This window comes from Sapajus apella, unplaced genomic scaffold, assembly GCF_009761245.1.
Source record: "Sapajus apella isolate SASKATOON/1434 unplaced genomic scaffold, GSC_monkey_1.0 scaffold39, whole genome shotgun sequence".
Taxonomy (NCBI): domain Eukaryota; kingdom Metazoa; phylum Chordata; class Mammalia; order Primates; family Cebidae; genus Sapajus; species Sapajus apella.
In genome coordinates this window covers 14,858,247-14,876,329 of record NW_022436979.1, presented here as the reverse complement: position 1 = coordinate 14,876,329, position 18,083 = coordinate 14,858,247, and positions in this window count along the sequence as shown.

The window sequence follows — 18,083 nt, the reverse complement described above, 5'->3', positions numbered from 1 at the left end:
GCTGGCACATGGTAAGCATCCCAAAATGTCAGTGAGCAGTTTCTACTAATGTAGAAACATCAACTACAATTTCTCTCATTTGATGACATTTTTTTTGTTGTTGCTGTTATTGTTCCCGGGAAGAGCTAACAGGCTCTTTGTGTATTTTGCTATTTGGTAAGACTGTACATGTGACTTGGACCTTGGCCACATGAATCACCTTTCCTGAACCCTTAGCTGGGCGTGAGTCAGATAGGCAATAAGGTTAACAAACACAGACAGATCTGTTTAATTTGGGGCTTTAAGTGATTTTAAGAACAGATTTTACTACTTAGCATGCTTTGGCAAGCAGAATAGAAGGATCCAGGGCCCTTTGTGGAAGCTGACTTCCCCAGAGCCAGTTCACAAGGCCCCAGTTCCTTTATTTAAAGCATCCACCAATAGTACAAACACATACCCATTTGAAAATCTCAAAACTAAAACATATTTCCAATCAGAACACAGGATTGGTGGATTTTAAGTGCAGAGCTGTAACTATTCCCTGGGTGCTCTGATATCCCATCAGGGCTTCCGTCAAATCCTCTCCTTGGGCCTAGCTGCATCCCAGCTCATTTCAGATGCTCTCTGACTCCTGCAGACAAAACACCTTCCTTGATAAAAATAGGTTATTAGCTTTCTTTGTTTGCAGGCAATCAAACACCATAAGAAGTAAAAGAAATGTGCTAAAGACAGATAATCAGCTAATTGAAGCCTTTTCCACCAAATAACAGAAGAAACTGAAAGAATATTGATTGAGGGAGAGGAATAAGGGTAAATGTACAAGTACTTTAGTGGAATTAGAATTCTCCATTTGAAGGCTATTGTGAGAATGTATCAACTTGTTTTTGGATCATCCTTACTTCTCTCCCAAATCAGAGATAATTGAGTGTACTCTGTGGAATTGTCACTCAGGTATTAATGTGACTTTTTAATATTCTTTGCAAGTCTCCTTTGAGCTGCAGTCATGTGCTTCAAGATAGAAAACCACAAACCACCTTTGCTCCTTGTTAAGTTTTGAACTTTGCCATCTACGCCATGACTAAAAACATTGGTGCCTTCTGTCTGATAAATGAATTTGATGGAATAATTGAGTTTTACTATTAGGTTAATCATGGGCCTTTCAAACTGTCTGAAAGAGTTGGGGCAGAGGGAAGAAGAGAGACCTGTGGTGATAGCTCCAAAGAAAAGCTAAGGGAAATCAGAGTAACAAAAAATAAGCAACAGGGCACGTACAGACTGCAAAGGAAGAGCAGGCAGCAGTAAGCTGGGCGGATGGGATGGTGAAGGAAGCTGGAAGTTTTGAGGTCTTAGAGACCAAGGAAATCCAGAGTCACCACTCATCTCTGCTAAGTAATAAGAATAAAGGACTTGCTTCTCCTGCCATGGTAAGTGCAACACCAATAGCTTTTGCTCACATAGCACTTAATATACACCAGGTGTTATTCCAATTTATATATTTACGCACATACACACACAGAGAGATATACATAATTACAATATAGAATTATGTAATCATCTCAATAAATCTTTGAGGTAAACACTATCTTGCCCCATTCTACGTATGAGGAAACTGAGGCACAGAAAAGTAACCAGTGAAGACTGGACAAGTGACTCCAGGGTCTAAACTTTTAACTACATTTTAAAACGTGTTAATAAGTGTTATATTATGAAATCAGGCAATGGTATCTGAGTGTGTAATGTGTATGTAACCACTAAGAGTGGGTGCTACGAAGGAAACATGTACATTCACATAAATAGTGAAAGACCCTGGAAGACAATTGCTTTATTATTTTAGATGGAACTGTTATATGAGAAGAAATATGAGAAGAAGTGACAGTCAACACAAATTAAAATACTACCACTTTCAACAGGCTGTATGCCATGTCATAAGGAGAGGAACACTCAGCATCAGGTTAGATATATGGAAGACTTACTGAAGGAAGTAAATTTTAGAGTAAAATATTGAAAGCCACACCTAAGAAAGTAGAAGGTCACATACAGAAAACAGATTATATGTGCAATGAACTGAATGTTTCTGTCTCCTCAAAGTTTATAGGTTGAAACCCAAATATCCAAGGTGATGGTATTAGCAGGGGGGGCCTTTGGGGGATGATTAGGTCACATGCGTGGGGGAAGCCCTTATGAATGGGGTTAGTGCCTCAGAGAGCTCATTTGTCCCTTCCATCATGTGAGGACATAGCAAGAAGACACCAAACCTGTCAGCACCTTGCTCTTGGACTTCCCGTCTTCCAGTGAAAAAATAAATTCCTATTACTTATAAGCTATCCAGTTTAAGACATTTTATTATAGTGACCTGAAGAGACTGAAACAATATAAAAGGTGTACTCCTGGAAGACATTACAGTTTATGACCCAGGTTTTCTCTTAATTAGCTATTTAAATTTAAGCCAATTTATTAACCTTTCCAAGTTTCAGTTTCCTCTTCTATATCATGAAAATCCCCTTTACAGGTGAGGTCATACCTAACTCAAAAGGTTGTTGTAAGTATTCAGTGATGCATATAAAGCCCTTAGAATCTCATCAGGAATTGTAGCTCAGTAAATGGAAGCTAGCTGTTACTAAAGGTAGAATAAATTGACTTGGCTTACATTGAGCACATCATGAAAAATAGTAAGAAATAAGATTTGAGAACCCAGATCCTAAAATACTGGATACTCAATATATGTTCATGATTGAATGAGTGAGTGGGAGATCTAATGGGTTTAGTTGCACTGGAGTTAGAGGACGGCCTAGCAAATTGGCATCCAAAGAGTTTACACAAGTAGATGATGGTACGAGGGTAGCAATTGCAGAACAGTTATGGCGTCTGGATGTCACCAAAGGGGAGATTATAAACTCACTGGCAAATGGTACATTTAAAGAATCTCTGCTTTAACTTTCAGATGTTTTAAGTTTGCTTGAGAAAATGTATCAACAGTCTAGAGTAGCAATTTTTAATTTATATTTCTCTTGGTCCAAAGACTTCTCTCAGGTAGTTTTAGGCAAGGAAGGTCAGAGGGAGGCTGACATGGCAGGGTCAGGTAATCCCCAACCTCACTTGGAGCACCTTTCACTTTTAACTGTTTTATATGTTGGCATTACCCTTAATATTTCATTTGAAAATAGGTTCGCCTGCTTACAACCTGGAAAGAACAGACCTAGAAAGCCTTGAAATGTAGATTTGTAGTGTCTTTGGGGACAAAGAACCACAACAGACAGTCAGCTGGGCCAACCACACATTTGAGCTGAGTTCTTCTCTCTTCAGCAAGATGCCATATAATGATGCACCCTTTCACTCACTCATTTATTCATTAAACATTTATGGAGCATCCTCTATTCTATGAACCAGATCCTTTGCTGGAAATTGATGATACAATGAGACCCTGTGTCTCAGATTCCCAACACAGTCCCAGTTTACACTTGTTGTCCCAGTGTCACTGATAAAATTGCTCTGTTTGTTCTCAAAATTCTTTCCGATAGAATGACAAATGATACCTCTAGGTCACATTAAAAACTTGGGAATCAGGTATTCTAAGTCACTGAATTTTCTAGGGAAGGTACAGATATGTTGAGACTTGACTTATCAAACAACCATTTTGGGCTGCAATATGGTAAAATAATTGGAGTATGGGCAACAATGAATTAAAATATTCAGTGATTCAAGTCAGAGAGTTTGTGAAAAGTGGGATAGAGACAAGTCGTCTGAAATACACTTAGGAGACAGCATTAATGGGCTTTGGTGAGTGATTAGTGAGACAGGAGAGGTAATTCTTCCTTGGTTTTGCATTTTAGCTATTGATTGTGCTATTTGCCAATCCTGGAAATGTTGGGGAAGGAACAGGTTTTTTGATAAGATCCATGAGTTTGGTCTTAGATACCTGAACAGACTGCCAATAAGGCTGTTTACTCCCCTAATGGGAGACAGTGATTCCACCTAGTCTCCTTACGACTGGAACACTAAGGCAGTACCTAGAAAGGTGCAGATGTATGTTCGGAAAGCCATGGGAATCAAAGAAATAACCCAAGTAGAGAGTCAAGAGCGAGAGAAAAAGACGACTAGGGCAAGGTTTAGGGAAGTCCTGTGTTTAATAGTGGAGTAAAGTCAGGTTAGATAAGGAGACTTGGGTTCAGGCTCCAGCATTGGAGAAAGGAAAAGGAGATAATGTAGAAATTAAGGGATTGAGGAGGGAGTGGGTAAAGGGTGAGGCATTTCTAAGATGTCAAATAAGATAACAAAAAATAAGCAAATCAGCAACATGAAGTCATTCTTACCTTACTTAACTAGAACATTCCATGGAATGCTAGGAGCAGAGATTGGTTGGGGTATAGTAAGGACAGAGGGCACGGGAAGGACAAGGAATGCTCTCAGCTCTTTAGGAGGAAGCTGGTAGAAAGGCAGTGAGAAGTAGACCTGCATTGGAGGGGCCGTGGAGTCAAGTGAAAACCTTCAAATAGACAGGAGGGTCACATTTTAAGGCTGATGGGAAGAAATAACTATAAAGGAAGAAGCAGGTGTTGCAGAATAGATCACTGAGAGTGCACAGTTCTCGGGCTAGTTGGGTGTGCAGTCAAAGAACACTAGACTTGAAATAGTTTCCCATATGAATCTGCTCCCAAGGAAGTTAGCAACTCTAATGCAGAAGTCACAAGAAGTAACACAATTGCAATAACCTATTTTGAGTTCAGAAAGGTGCTGTATACATTCTGATAGAGCCAATGATAGAGGATGGGCAACTTGAGAACAGCTGTTTAATTTCATTCATCTTTTAATTCTCTATTGTCTAGCATGGTGCTTTCCAAATAGCAGGGCAGGGATGGATTGGTGGTGAAATGTGCCATCCTGATGACAACCAAAACAGCTTCCACATCTAGCTCTCTAAGATCCTGTAATTGCCAAGGTCAGAACAGAATTCTTAAAGCAACCAGGCAATTCACATAGGATTCTTGAAGTTTCTGTGGCCTGTGCCTTCCATGCGACTCTAAACCAACCAGGCTAGCCTGCAAAGCAGTCATCTAGTTTCCATGGCATCTGGAACCAGCTTTCACTACAACAGTTACACTGCAGCACAATTACATTTGCTCGTTCAGTGTCCTTCGCTGTCACTAGGCTGAGCATTGTGAGAGCAGAACCTATGACTTGTCATTAACAATATTCAAAAGGATAATTACAGTCATCTCATTTAATTCTCTAAGCAACATTATGAGTACTGAGCTTGTTCCACCTTCCCCCTAAAGAAACTAAGGCTTGTGATGAGGTTAAGTAGCTTGTCACAAGTTGTTCCTACAACTTGTGAGGGAGTGTGGATTCCAATCCAGGATGGCCTCGCTTCAAATTCTGCGTCTCAATTACTAGTCCTCATCATAGTCTTCTTTCTTCTTCTTCTTTTTTTTTTTTTTGGTAATCTCAACAACTAGCACCGTGTCTGGCACAGAAGTGATGTGGTGACATTTAATGCGTATTGGTTGAAAGCACCACTGGATGAGGCATGTTCAAGACAGAATCCACACTGGCCTTCACTCAGCTGTTATGTCACCTATCACAGACAACATATACCAATGATCCAAGAATGTGTCATTTTAAACACTTTAAAAAGAAAATCAAACTACGCTTCTTTCTGCACTGACACACATTTGGCATGAGGCTGATCTCTTCAGGTAACATTCTAGGAATTGATTTTAAAAAGCTAGGGTGTTTTTTTCTTTTTACTCAGTGACATGACAAGGATAAAGTAAAAAGCACTAGGACTAGCCTTCTTAGTATTCCTTCTGCTAGTGATGTTGATAGCAAAACCCAAGCACATGGTGGTAATCATTCTAAATAATGGAATGCATAACCAAAGTAAAAAAAAAAAAAAAAAACTGTAAAAAGGAGAGAGAGATAGAGACACTAAAATATCATAGCATGATCTCAGAGTTTATTTCACACTTCTCTCCATTTAATTTATGAAGAGAAAAATTGCTTTGATAGATATAAGTTGGCAGTTGTGATCATTAACAGGGAGCTATTGCCCATGGGTATGTAATAAAATGTAGTACATATTGATTCCTTTTAACGTTAACTATTTTGAGGTTGTGATTGAAAATTACTGTTGAATTGCAGATAACACTAGCTGTGCTCGACAAACGATAAATATTGTAAACTGTTTATAAAAGCAGTTAAGGTATTATTATGTTTGTGTCATTAGATTTACTTTACTGACATAAACAGTTCAAAACAACACATATTTATGTGTAATTTAAGTACTATCTATTCAACTTAGTTTGACAAATAGCCCCATGCACAGTGCTTTATGCAAATACAAGAATGCAGGCTTCTTTCAACTTGACTGAACAACTATCTCTCTTCTATTAAACTACTTTTCATATCATTTCGGTAGCACACTTTCAAAATTAACTTCTTTGTATGTTAGAAGAATTGCTCCTCCATGAGAAAAAAAAGAGAAATCAAGCAGAAAAAAAGAAAGAGAGAAAAAAAAGATACTGGCCTTTATACTCCGTGAAACAGATTAAATAAATTCAAACACCAGAATGCTACCAACCTTGTGGCAGAAAATGTCTCCCTAGTAATTGGATGAAACTGCATTAAAATCATCCAAACAGTTGTTTTCTGGATGGCATCAGTTTTAACAGGACAGCCTAGAGGAGTCTCTCAGTGGAGTTATTTTAAGGGCAAAATTCTGGGCAGGCATCCAGCTCCGTCTCCAATACCGGGTGAGGTTCTCAGACTGTATCGGAAGCCATCTTTATTGGGAACAAAATACCCACTAGAAAGATTTCATGGGGAAAATTTCCTTTCTGACCAATCCTTTCTGAATGTTTACAAACACACTGAGTTCTCATGTGCATGAAATGAATGAAAAAGTTTCCTTGATGTGTATGAAATGCGAATGCACATCCTCAGATCACATGTAACCCTTCAAATAGAGACAGACGCGCATTTGTTCATTTCATACTCTGATGGCACTTGAGATACTGGGTCAGTCTTCTGTTTTCCTCTGCGCAAAATGCATAAGGGGATGATTTGGAGCCAAAATCTCTTTTTATCATTGAACAGCCCGTCGCCAGTTATCTTGGGTACCTCCCAAAGTGAATTCTCATTTGAGAGCTATCAATGTGACATTCTTATTGCACACAAAACCCTGAAAGTTGTCGATAACTTAAGGTGTGGTATCGTCTTCTTGGCATGAAGAGGGGGACAGATGTTTTTTCTGGACAAGACCCCTGACTTCTGTTGCTTGGCCTTTTAAAACATGGAAGTGGGAAACATAGACTCATAAAAGAGCACAAATGGGAAGGTGTGGATAGAATCCATAATTAAAACTATCTAAAAGAAAATGCTGGAAAATAATGAGAAATATTTGCTTAGACAGAATAACAACAAAATATATTTTTACAGTCAGAACAGAGATAGTCTATTGAATTATTCAATAATTCAAATATAAGTGCCACAAGGGCAAGGCCTGAGTTTCTCCAGTACCCAGCATTAGATCCATAGTTCTAGACAATACTGCCTATTTTGAAAAAAGATAATGGAGAGAAAAAACAGTTTTTCTCTATTTTGTAAAATGTACAAACACAGTTTCAAATACTTACTGTCTTTGGCGTGTGGGATTTTTTTATTTTTATTTTTTGGTGCATGAGTATTCCTGCAAAGGCTAATTTGTAGTGTGAAGCTCCTTTTGGAATGGATGCACGTGCATTTTGATTCATGACTTATGATTGTGGTTGTCAACTGGAGGACCTATTGCAGGCCGCTTCCTACCTCGTGCCGTGTTCTACTGCTCAGTCCTCCTTTGCTCTCTGTCGGCTACTCCATGCTGCTTGGCTCTTGAGCTAATGCTGACTTTTTCACATTGTTACAAAGTATGTTCACTACGTCCTTGAAGCATTTCTTTTGTCCCTATTCAGTCAGAATGCCCCATCTCCAGTTGCCCACTTGGAAATTGCTTTGATAACCTGCTGTCAGCCATTCTCTTTACAGGTCCAACCTATTGAAACTGAATTACCATAAGTATGACTTTCCTACCCGTGTACTGACAGTGCTTTGGGCCCTCATTAATGCAGATCATTTGCCATTTAATTTTAAATATAGCATGCAGGGGAGAATTGCCTAGGAACTGGATATCATATCATGACAGGCCGGACCTCTGCTCAAAGAAGTGGAATCCTTTGTAGGCTGCCATGCCCTAAGTTCTCAGTTAGAATTTCATGGAAGAAAACAGAATTGGTCCTCTCACAGCCAGTCTCTCCTGTTCTCTCTACTGTTTTTCTACATATTATATATTATTGTATATTATTCTACCTTCTCTAACCCTCTGTCCCTTCTCACCTTATCATCCAACGAGGAAAAAGAGGGATGTGAAACCAACTTTGAAATTGTCGTCATTACAAGTGTTTCCCTAATCCGCCTTCATTCAGATTTCAGCTGCCTGAGATTCTACCATTCTAAGAGAGAAATAAAATGATCATAATCTTTCAATGGTCAGCAGTACTTAGCTTGGGTATACCAGTTATCACCATCTATTTTATTTCTTAGCTCTATTTATTCAGTTCTCTAGATACCTTTCTAGTATCTATTTATTCTCTATGTTATGTTGGATGCCATGCTGGGGAACAGCGTCACAGGATAAAATAATACATTTTTAACATAGAAGAGAAAGAACAACTTTAAAATGAGAGAGAGAGAAAAGATAAAGGAATGAATAGTAAAGCAACGGATGAAAATTCTGTTGCAGTGGGGAAGAGAATGATTAAAAAGAAGGAAATACAAGTATCATTACTTAAGATCCCTGCTTAGCTATAAAAGCAGCTTTCATGTCTTAACTGGTTAGAGATGAAAAATAAAACAAAGATGATCTTGCCTCTTCTGAAATCAACTGGGAGTGTGAAATCAAATATTTGAGGCATCTATCCTCAAGAATAAATGGTAAATAAAATTCAACATATTAGAAAAAAATTAAAAACACAAAGTCATGGTTTTCTAGCATTAGTGGAGAATGCACTTCTAAATAAAAATGTTTTCTAAATAATTGAAAGTAAGCCTCTTTAGGCACAACCATCCTTTTCGTTTTAACCACCTGTGATGGAAATCCTCTTAAGGTACAAGGACATGCCCAGATCTTCTTTTTTATTTTATTTATTTTTATTGCATTTTAGGTTTAGGGGTACATGTGAAGAACATGCAAGATTGTTGCATAGGTACACACGTGGCAGTGTGATTTGCTGCCTTCCTCCCCGTCACCCCCAGATCTTCTTAAACAGAGAACACAGAAGAAAATGTAACCTTTCCTTGCTGCCCTGGGGTTATCACAATGAACATTAGCCACTGCACTTTGCTGTAATGTGATGATGCCCTTGGGGATGACTGAGTGGGACTGAGTCCCACTTGACACAAAGCAAGTTCAGAGTTCTGATCTTCTAGCATATTAATTTGATTTTATTTTTTAAAAAAACCACTTCAGGCTTTTAGATATTATTTGTTGCTGCTATCAGATGGATCTCACTTACAGCAATGTTCCCACTTGCCTTTTGCTGTGGACTGAAAGTCATATCAACAGCATATATACACACACATATATATATATATATATATATATATATATATGTATGTATACAGTATACTTGTATGTATATTAGACATATATATGTATATACATACATGTGTATATATAATATATACAAACATACATAAGTGTGTCTATATGGGCATACATACATGCACATATATATGTATATATATAAAATCTAGCTTTGAGTGAAGGGCTAAATGGCTCTTGTATTAATAATTACACAGGCCTTACTATGCACTTTCGTGGTTTATACTTTACCATATTCAGAAAGCCTGTTATCTTCTCTGCTCTTTTTGGTTCTCAACTGTGTTCCATAGCAAGGCTTCTCAAACTTAAATGAGGACTAGAATCACCCAGAGAACCTGCTAAAAAAAGCAGATTCAGACTCTATCAATTTGGGTTGAGGCCCGAGATTCTGCATTTCCAACAGATGATCTGGCCCAGGTTCTGAGTAGCAAGATTTGAGATCGTTCAGGTAGTTAGATAAGTGGTCTAGACTGGAGTCAGCCAATTATTGTCTGTAGGCCACAATCCAGCCCATCGTCCATTTTATATGGCCCGTGAAATAAGAATAATTTTTACATTTTTAATGTTTGGGGAAAAAAAATAGAGGGAAGAACAATATTTGGTGGCACAAGATAATTACCTGCATTTTGAGTTTGAGAGTCCATAAATGAAGCTTGATTGGCGCAGAGCTTTACATATGGTGTGCAGCTACTTTGCACCACAAAAGCCTTGAGTGGATGCAGTAGAGGCGGTGTGGCCAACAGAGCCTGAAATGTTTACTATCTTGCCCTTTACAAGACAGTTTGTGACTCCTGATCTAGATGATAGAACGTCAGATTCAAACAACGCTGTGTAATTTACAAAGGGCTTATGTTTCCTTTGGTCCTATTAGCGGAGTGAGATAGATTGGACTGGGGCTGGATCACTCTGCACAGTTAGGCAAGGCGTTCCTGCTCAAGGATACCTCGTAGAGGAGACTTTTTCAAAGTCGCACAGCCCATAGGCTAGAAAAGGCCCATTAGAGATGACAAATATGTAATCCCAAATTACACGACTACGAATAGTACGTGCCAGGACAGACCTCCGAGTCAAGTGCCTTTCCATTGCCCCTTATGGGGATGTGCTAGTTCAATTGTTGTAGTGACATTTTAACATTTTTCTTCCACTAGATTGTTTCAAAATTAATGTCATTTCAATCATTGATATAAATGATGGACTTCTGATGGTAAAAACATCCTTTAAAATGATAAGGTGGGCCAAAACACATCACCACTATCATTTTCTTCCACAGTTTTAAAATTCAAATAAAAATGCAAACAGTAGAATTCACATGCATTAAGAAACATCTATTCATATTTTAGACTCAAGTAAGATTTACTGGCATTTTTTTCCAATGCTTATTTGATATAAAACAGATTGCATTAAAACCCTAAATTCCACTCCTTAGATTTAAACGGCAGCTTTCAAAATAATAGTAAGTGAATGGTAAGGACTCTTCACTTGTTATTGTTACTATGAAAGAGATTTTAGATCTATTGAAAATATTTGTTTAAATTATCCTTTAATTACGTGAAGATATTTCTTAATGTCATAGATGGTCTAGCATAATATTTTGTCTTCCATTTTGTGATCTATTTAATTTAAACACTATGGTTTTACAAATAAGAATGAATCATGGGAATAAAATGATTTCTTATATTAAATTTATGGGAGTAATTTTGTCTTTATGTCAGCAAGGAATGTTCCAGATTTAGTTTCTTTCATTTCCTACCAGTAGAACTAAGAAAACAAGGAGATCCTTAACTTCAGACAGGCAGTATCATAGGTGATACAAATCCTCCCTTTATTTAATGCAAATCTCCCTACCCTCTTATAAGGCTTCACAAGAGATTCATCTTTTGTATGATGACACATTGTACTTCCTTAGGCTGAAAGCAGAAAAGAAAACTGAAAACAGAGCACAAAAAGGCTAAGAGTTTGGCCAAACAAAATATTATTAAAAAGTACAATATTAGTAATGTGTTGACAGCCAAATTATTTGTTTGTGAACATGTTTGTTGTTCAAAATGAGCGCTTTGGTTCTCAACACTCTCCTTTGGAAGACAGCATTTCTCCTAAAGCACTCTCTCCCCTAAACCCCAACCCTCGACAGGCCCCGGGTATGTGACGTTCGCTTCTCTGTGTCCATGTGTTCTTATTGTTCAATTCCCACTTATGAGTGAGAACATGTGGAGTCTGGCTTTCTGTTCCTGTGTTAGTTTGCTGAGAATGATGGCTTCCAGCTCATCCATGTCCCTGCAAGGGATATGAATTAATCATTTTTTATGGCTGCATGGTATTCTATGGTGTATATGTGCCACATTTTCTTTATCTAGTCTTTCACTTATTTCACTTAGATATAATCAAGGAGTATATGTGAAGCCTATTTGACTTGCTTTCTTGTGTGAATATTCTCACACCTGAGATAGTCTTGATATTTTGTTAAAATTTGTCCTGGTAATTGGCATAAAGACTGGTGTTCAGCATTGTTACATTTCTAAAAGATATATATGTCTTCATAATTAGCTTCCTGTTGTTTTTTAAATTTGCTGCTTTACTCACTTTTAGAGAAAATAAAGCGCTGGGTTTTATAGTTGTGGTTTATCAGGCTTTTGCCAACACTCTTTATTCCAAATACTCCAAAATTCCCAGGGAACTGTCTCCTTTGCCTGGAATATTTTCATCCCTCTCTTCCTTTCACCCAATTCCATCCTTGCCCAATCACACTATGCCCCATGTAGCAGAGACTGATAACCTGTTTGCCAAACCATTTTTTTTTTTCTCTCTGGGCATGCAGCTAGGTTACATTTCTCAGCCTTCCTCCAATTAAGTGGTACCATGTTACTAAGTTCTGGACAATAGAATATGGAAAGAAGCACTGTTCATTATTTTCAGGTCTACTCTGCCCCTGGACCACTTCTTCTCCCCACCAATCCCCACCTATTTATGATCTATCTCCATTCACTGGCTGAATGGAAAGTACTCCTAGGATTTAAAGGAAGGCACCATGATCACAGGGAAGTAGCCTGGGGCCCTAAGTCATCACACTGAAGAAAGCTGCCCAGGAGAGACGTCCTTTCAGGAACACCCTTTTTGAACTGCCCTATGAGTAAAACATAAAAATTATTGAGATAAGAAAGACAACATGACTTTATACCCCAAAATGTAGTAGCTTAAAAAAATTAAACATTTACTCTTTCAGTTTCTTTGGGTCAGGGATTCAGGCATGACTGAGCTGAGTGTCTAGCTCAAGGAGTCTCATGATACTGCCATCCAGCTATAGGCCAGGGCTGTGAACTTAGCTGAAAACTCAACTTGGTTGCAGGGGATATGTTTCCATGGTCCCTCGCGTGGCTCCTGGCATGTCTTGGAACTCTGCCATGTGGGCCTCTCTACAGGGCTGCCTCATGACATGGTAGCTCACTTCCCCTAGTGCAAGCAATAAGAAAGGGAGGGAGGAAGGGAGGGAGGGAGGGGGAGAGGGGGAGGGAGAGAGAAAGAGAGAGAGAGAGACAGAGAGAGGGACAGAGAGAGACAGAGAGAGAAAGACAGAGAGAAACAGTGAGACAGAAAGAAGAGCCAAAGACAGAAACCAGTTTTTTAAAAACCCAGTCTCAGAAGTACCATTTTATTACTTCCGTAATACTCTATTTCTTAAAAGGGAGTAACTGGGTTTAGCTGACACTGAAGGGAAAGGAAGGGATTTCTACTAGGCAAGAATACCAGAGGGTGCAGATCACTGGGAGCCATCTTGGAAGCTGGTTCCCACATCGTGTGTATTTCCCGGATTATCTCCCTGTTCCGGAACAGAGTGAATCACATCTTCTGCCTTATTGGGATATGTAAACATGCTCAGAGATTCTGTACATGACTGGGGAGATTGCGTCTTGCATAAGAACACCCAGTGAAGGGTTCAAGGGGGCTGAAATATAGCTTATGCTCCTGAGTCTTAAACTCATAAAGACACTATACAACCTAGAAATGGCCTAAATAGTGATATACTCACTGAACTCTGAGTAATGAGACAGAAATTTCAGGGCAATTATTTAGTCCTGTATGTTCAACACTGTGAATTACACTTGGTGTTAACTTAATAAGTATTTGCTGATTACAGATACATGACTGCTTGAATGACACATATAGCTTATACATTTTAGATGGCTAGTTTGTGACCAAAAGTCTAATTTGTGAGAAATTACAAGAAATGGGCTCAAAAATTGTTGCAAACATCAAGTACTGATTCATAGCTCTCAGATCAAAATGTGCAGCTTGTTTCAACATTTTTAAAGGATTATCCTTGGAATTTATATATGTAGAACAATTAATGGATATTCTGTTTATACACATTGACTGTAATTGCTTGACTATAATTTTAAAACATTAAAATTATAACATTAAGGAAGAATATTCCACAATAATGTGAAAGATTCTCAGAGATATTCTTGCCTCCCACATATGCTTATTCAAGACAGTATTCAGATCAAAATTATTTTCTTATTTCAAAACAGCTTCTATGAATGTTTTTAGCCTATCCCATGAATGATACACAGACGGTCAATTCTAGCCATTTGGATTAACTCTGTGGTGATAAATAAGTTGCTTGATAAATAATTATTATTATGACTGAGAAAGAATCAACTAGAAAATTGTACATATGGGTACATGTATAAAGATGAACTGTGTCTTTCTTTAGTATTTTTTCCATCGAACTCATAGTATTCAAAAGAAAATACTGCACCTCTGTAAAGACACTGACGTTTACAGGGGTCACAGAAAATAATCATCAATACATTGTTCCAACTGCTGAAAAGTTCAGCTACCACAGATGCAGATTAAGAAAGTCTTTCTACATAACTAAAGTTTGAAATATGTTTCTACATAGTATAATTATATTAACTATGGAAAACAGATGAAATTACTGCTAATTTTGTAGAAGCTTAATATTCTAAAACATATTTACTTATATTTTATTTGATAATTAATTTTTAAATATTCACATATCCTTGAACTTTAGGAAATTTAATTGTGAGAAATTTACATGAAGATATTGTCATAGGAAGAGGTGAGACCTAGACAAAAACTTGAATAAAATGATATCATTTGGCAAGAAAAACCAACACCACTAAAAAAAAAAAAAATTCCTAACACAATCTGTATACCTAAATTTAGATTTAGAATATCACAAATTTGATTATGAGCAAATTTTTAAAATTCCCTTTAATGTCATTCATATAATAATAAATAATTATTGTAATTGTGCTATTAAGGATTTTAACCATAATACGAATTATGAAGTTATTAATCTTAAGGGCAACATCTGTATATTTCTATCAAGATGGGAAGGCGATATGGTAAATTGCTTTGATTTTTTTTAAAAGATAAGCTTTTGAGATAATGACAGTGGTTCATTAATTTTTGATTCCATAATGTCTGATGGATAATACATGCGCATAAATATGTCTTGAATAAATGAAGGAAGGAAATAAAAGGGAAGGAATGGAAAGGGAAGGGAAGAGAAGAGAAAAAAGAGACTATGTGGGCAATCCAAACTGATCTAGATCAAATAATAAGTGCTCTAAGCCAATCATACATTTAATTATTTTGATAAAGAGTCCAATAGTTCGGTTTATTTTTTAAAACACTCATTCCTACCTAAAAAACAAACAAATAGAAAAACCTACTACCTCTAAAAAGTCAACTCTTTATCAGTTACCAGATAAGAAGCACTATTCTTCCAAACATTATGTATAGCACATTAGATTGAGCATTTTTCATATATATGAACTATATTTCCCATGAACATTATCCCTTGGTACATTATGAATTGGGGACGATCAATAAATAATGAAGAATAACAATAACAATAACATCAACAAAGCCCTTCGGGACTATGAGGCTTGCACTCAAGCAAAGGTCTGAGCAAACAGATGGTTTCTTCCTTGTGGCCAGAAAGCAAGCCTCATTGCCTTCCGTAGAATTGCTAACAGCAGTAAATCCCTGAGCAATTGGCCTTCCATCAAAAACAGTCTGTATCCGGTCTCGGGGAGTTCACAGTGAGGGACTTTTGGCAATGACGTCTCAGTTGATCACTCCTGTAATGGGGCAATTATAGTCAGAGAAGTTGTCTGTGATGTAACCCAAGTCCTCATTTCTACACAGCTGTGCAGACCATCAACTCAAATTGTACCAAGAAGTCAACTGGGAGCCTGTTCAGGATACGGGATATTTATTGGCTGAGGATGAGGAAAGCCTATTTGCTCAACCACATTGGAATTTATCTTTGTCAGCTTTGGGCACAGTCTTTCAAGCATGTGCAAATAGCAGCACTGGTCCTGCCAACCAGGCTGTGCTGGGGGCTCCTCTAACCTGACTCTCTTGGGCCCTGTCTGTCACTCCTGTCTCAGACCAGCCTGCACCAGGGCTTCCCTTCATCCATTCCCCGTCTCCATGAGCTTGCACATGCCAACATTTAAATTTCGTGACTGCCCGAATGGATTTTCAGAATTTTGATGTTTGATCAATAAATCCAGATAAAAGGATTGCAAGCTGCAGAGAGGGCCCAGCTGACATTAGATAGCATAATTCTTTAATAGATTTTTTCTTGGCTTTCACTGATAACCTGTGGCCACTTGGAAGGAAAACAGAGTGCTGGTAGTTGGGGGGCTTCCAGAGCCAGGACTGGCACTCTGGGTGAGCCAACGGGGCCAAGCATTAGGATGGCAGTTAATGCACTATCAGGACGACACCTGCCAGTGGGTCACAGCCTGAGAAAGGGGTTGAGGGAAAGGATTACAAAATGATGGCTGGGGGCAAATGGAGGCCAGAATAAGTAGAGATCAGGATAATGATGCAGAACAAGTTTATGGGTAAAGATCTCAGAGAAGTGCAAGGACAGAAGGTTGTGATCAGAGAAGGAGAATCCAACACTGAATTCTGGAAACAGCATGACTTCGAATGGTGAGAAGTTCTAAGTTCACCTGCCTCTCTATTCCTCTTACCCATCATCAACAGGTCACATCAATTTCAATTAATAAAGCGAGATACAACAGTGGGCCACAGACATTTCCTTCTTCTGCTTGTGCTGGAGAGTCTGTGTGTGGGGCAAATCGACAGGGAAATACCAGCCTGCAGGCATCCGAAGACGTAGAAAGCATCCACAAATACAAGCTCAAGTTTAACATAGGATTCGTTTACAAACATTCATGTGTCTTGTTAAATGTGTACAACTATGTGATTAAAACCAAATTGAGCATTATTTTACTATGAGATGTCACAATTACGGAATATACAAATGTATATATATATATATATCCAAATGCTTTCTATTTCTGAAAGAAAAATAGTCAAGTAATTTAAATAAGGTGATTGAATAGGGGCAGGAAGAAGAAATTATATAGGGAAAATAATCACCAAAAAAGAAATGAATGCTATAAGTTGTGGAGGAGAAACGGAAAACTAGGCAGGAGAGCAGGGTTGTGGGGGGACAGGAGGGCTTTGTTTTTAGGGTGTTGGAATGTGTTCCCTCTGAGTATGAACTGTCTTCAGTTTTCTACAGTCAGTAGGGAGCTTTGGGTCAGTGAAGACCTGAATGTCCACAGAATGGGAGGATTTCAGGGGTCTCTTTAATGAATGGGCACCAATAGAGAGGGTAGAAATGAAACTGCAATTTTCTAAGGGGCACAAGGTGAGAAAGAGCAACAGAGATGGCTTTGTTGAGTGGAAGGCAGAAATGATCCAGAAATGTGAGACCAGCTCTCTGGAAACTCCCACCTCCTGATGTTGCCTGGTGATTGCAGTTGAGACTGATCTGGGGCTCCTAAAAAAACAGATGTGGAAGTTCAACTACCTCTCTCTGAAGTGGAAATTCAGTGGGAAGCTGAGCTCAGGACGGGGCCAGAGAGCTAAAAACTGTCTTACTTTTATATTTCCATTATCCTACCTGCTTAGTCTTCTAAATTACCTATAGTTTCTTTTTACCCCTTTAGTTCTTTTTTCCCCCTAATCTAAACCAACTTTCAAAACATTCTTGCAGGGTTTTATAAATATTTTTAGCACATTCAGTAGAAATGAGAACTTTAATAAAGAATAACGATACGTTTAGTAGTAGTAAAAGTTAAATGGAGATTATGAGTGCTTTCAAATATAATATCAATGAATGAGGGCACTATAGAAAGAGAGTAAATTTATCCCTCAGTTAATTATTGATACCCAGTGAGCAAACAAAATTAAACAACAACAACAACAACAACAACAGCATTGTACTGGAAAACTTCCTAAGTGCAGTGAACACAATTAAATAAAACAGAGCTCAGACACATGTGCTGGGTTTTGCCTTCATCTGCCTCATATTTTACCTTTGTTGCTGGAACTGATGTCATCCAATTAAGGCTAAACTTTGTTCAAATAATGGATATGTACAGGTAAGGAAAGCACATTCTGATGCACTCCATAT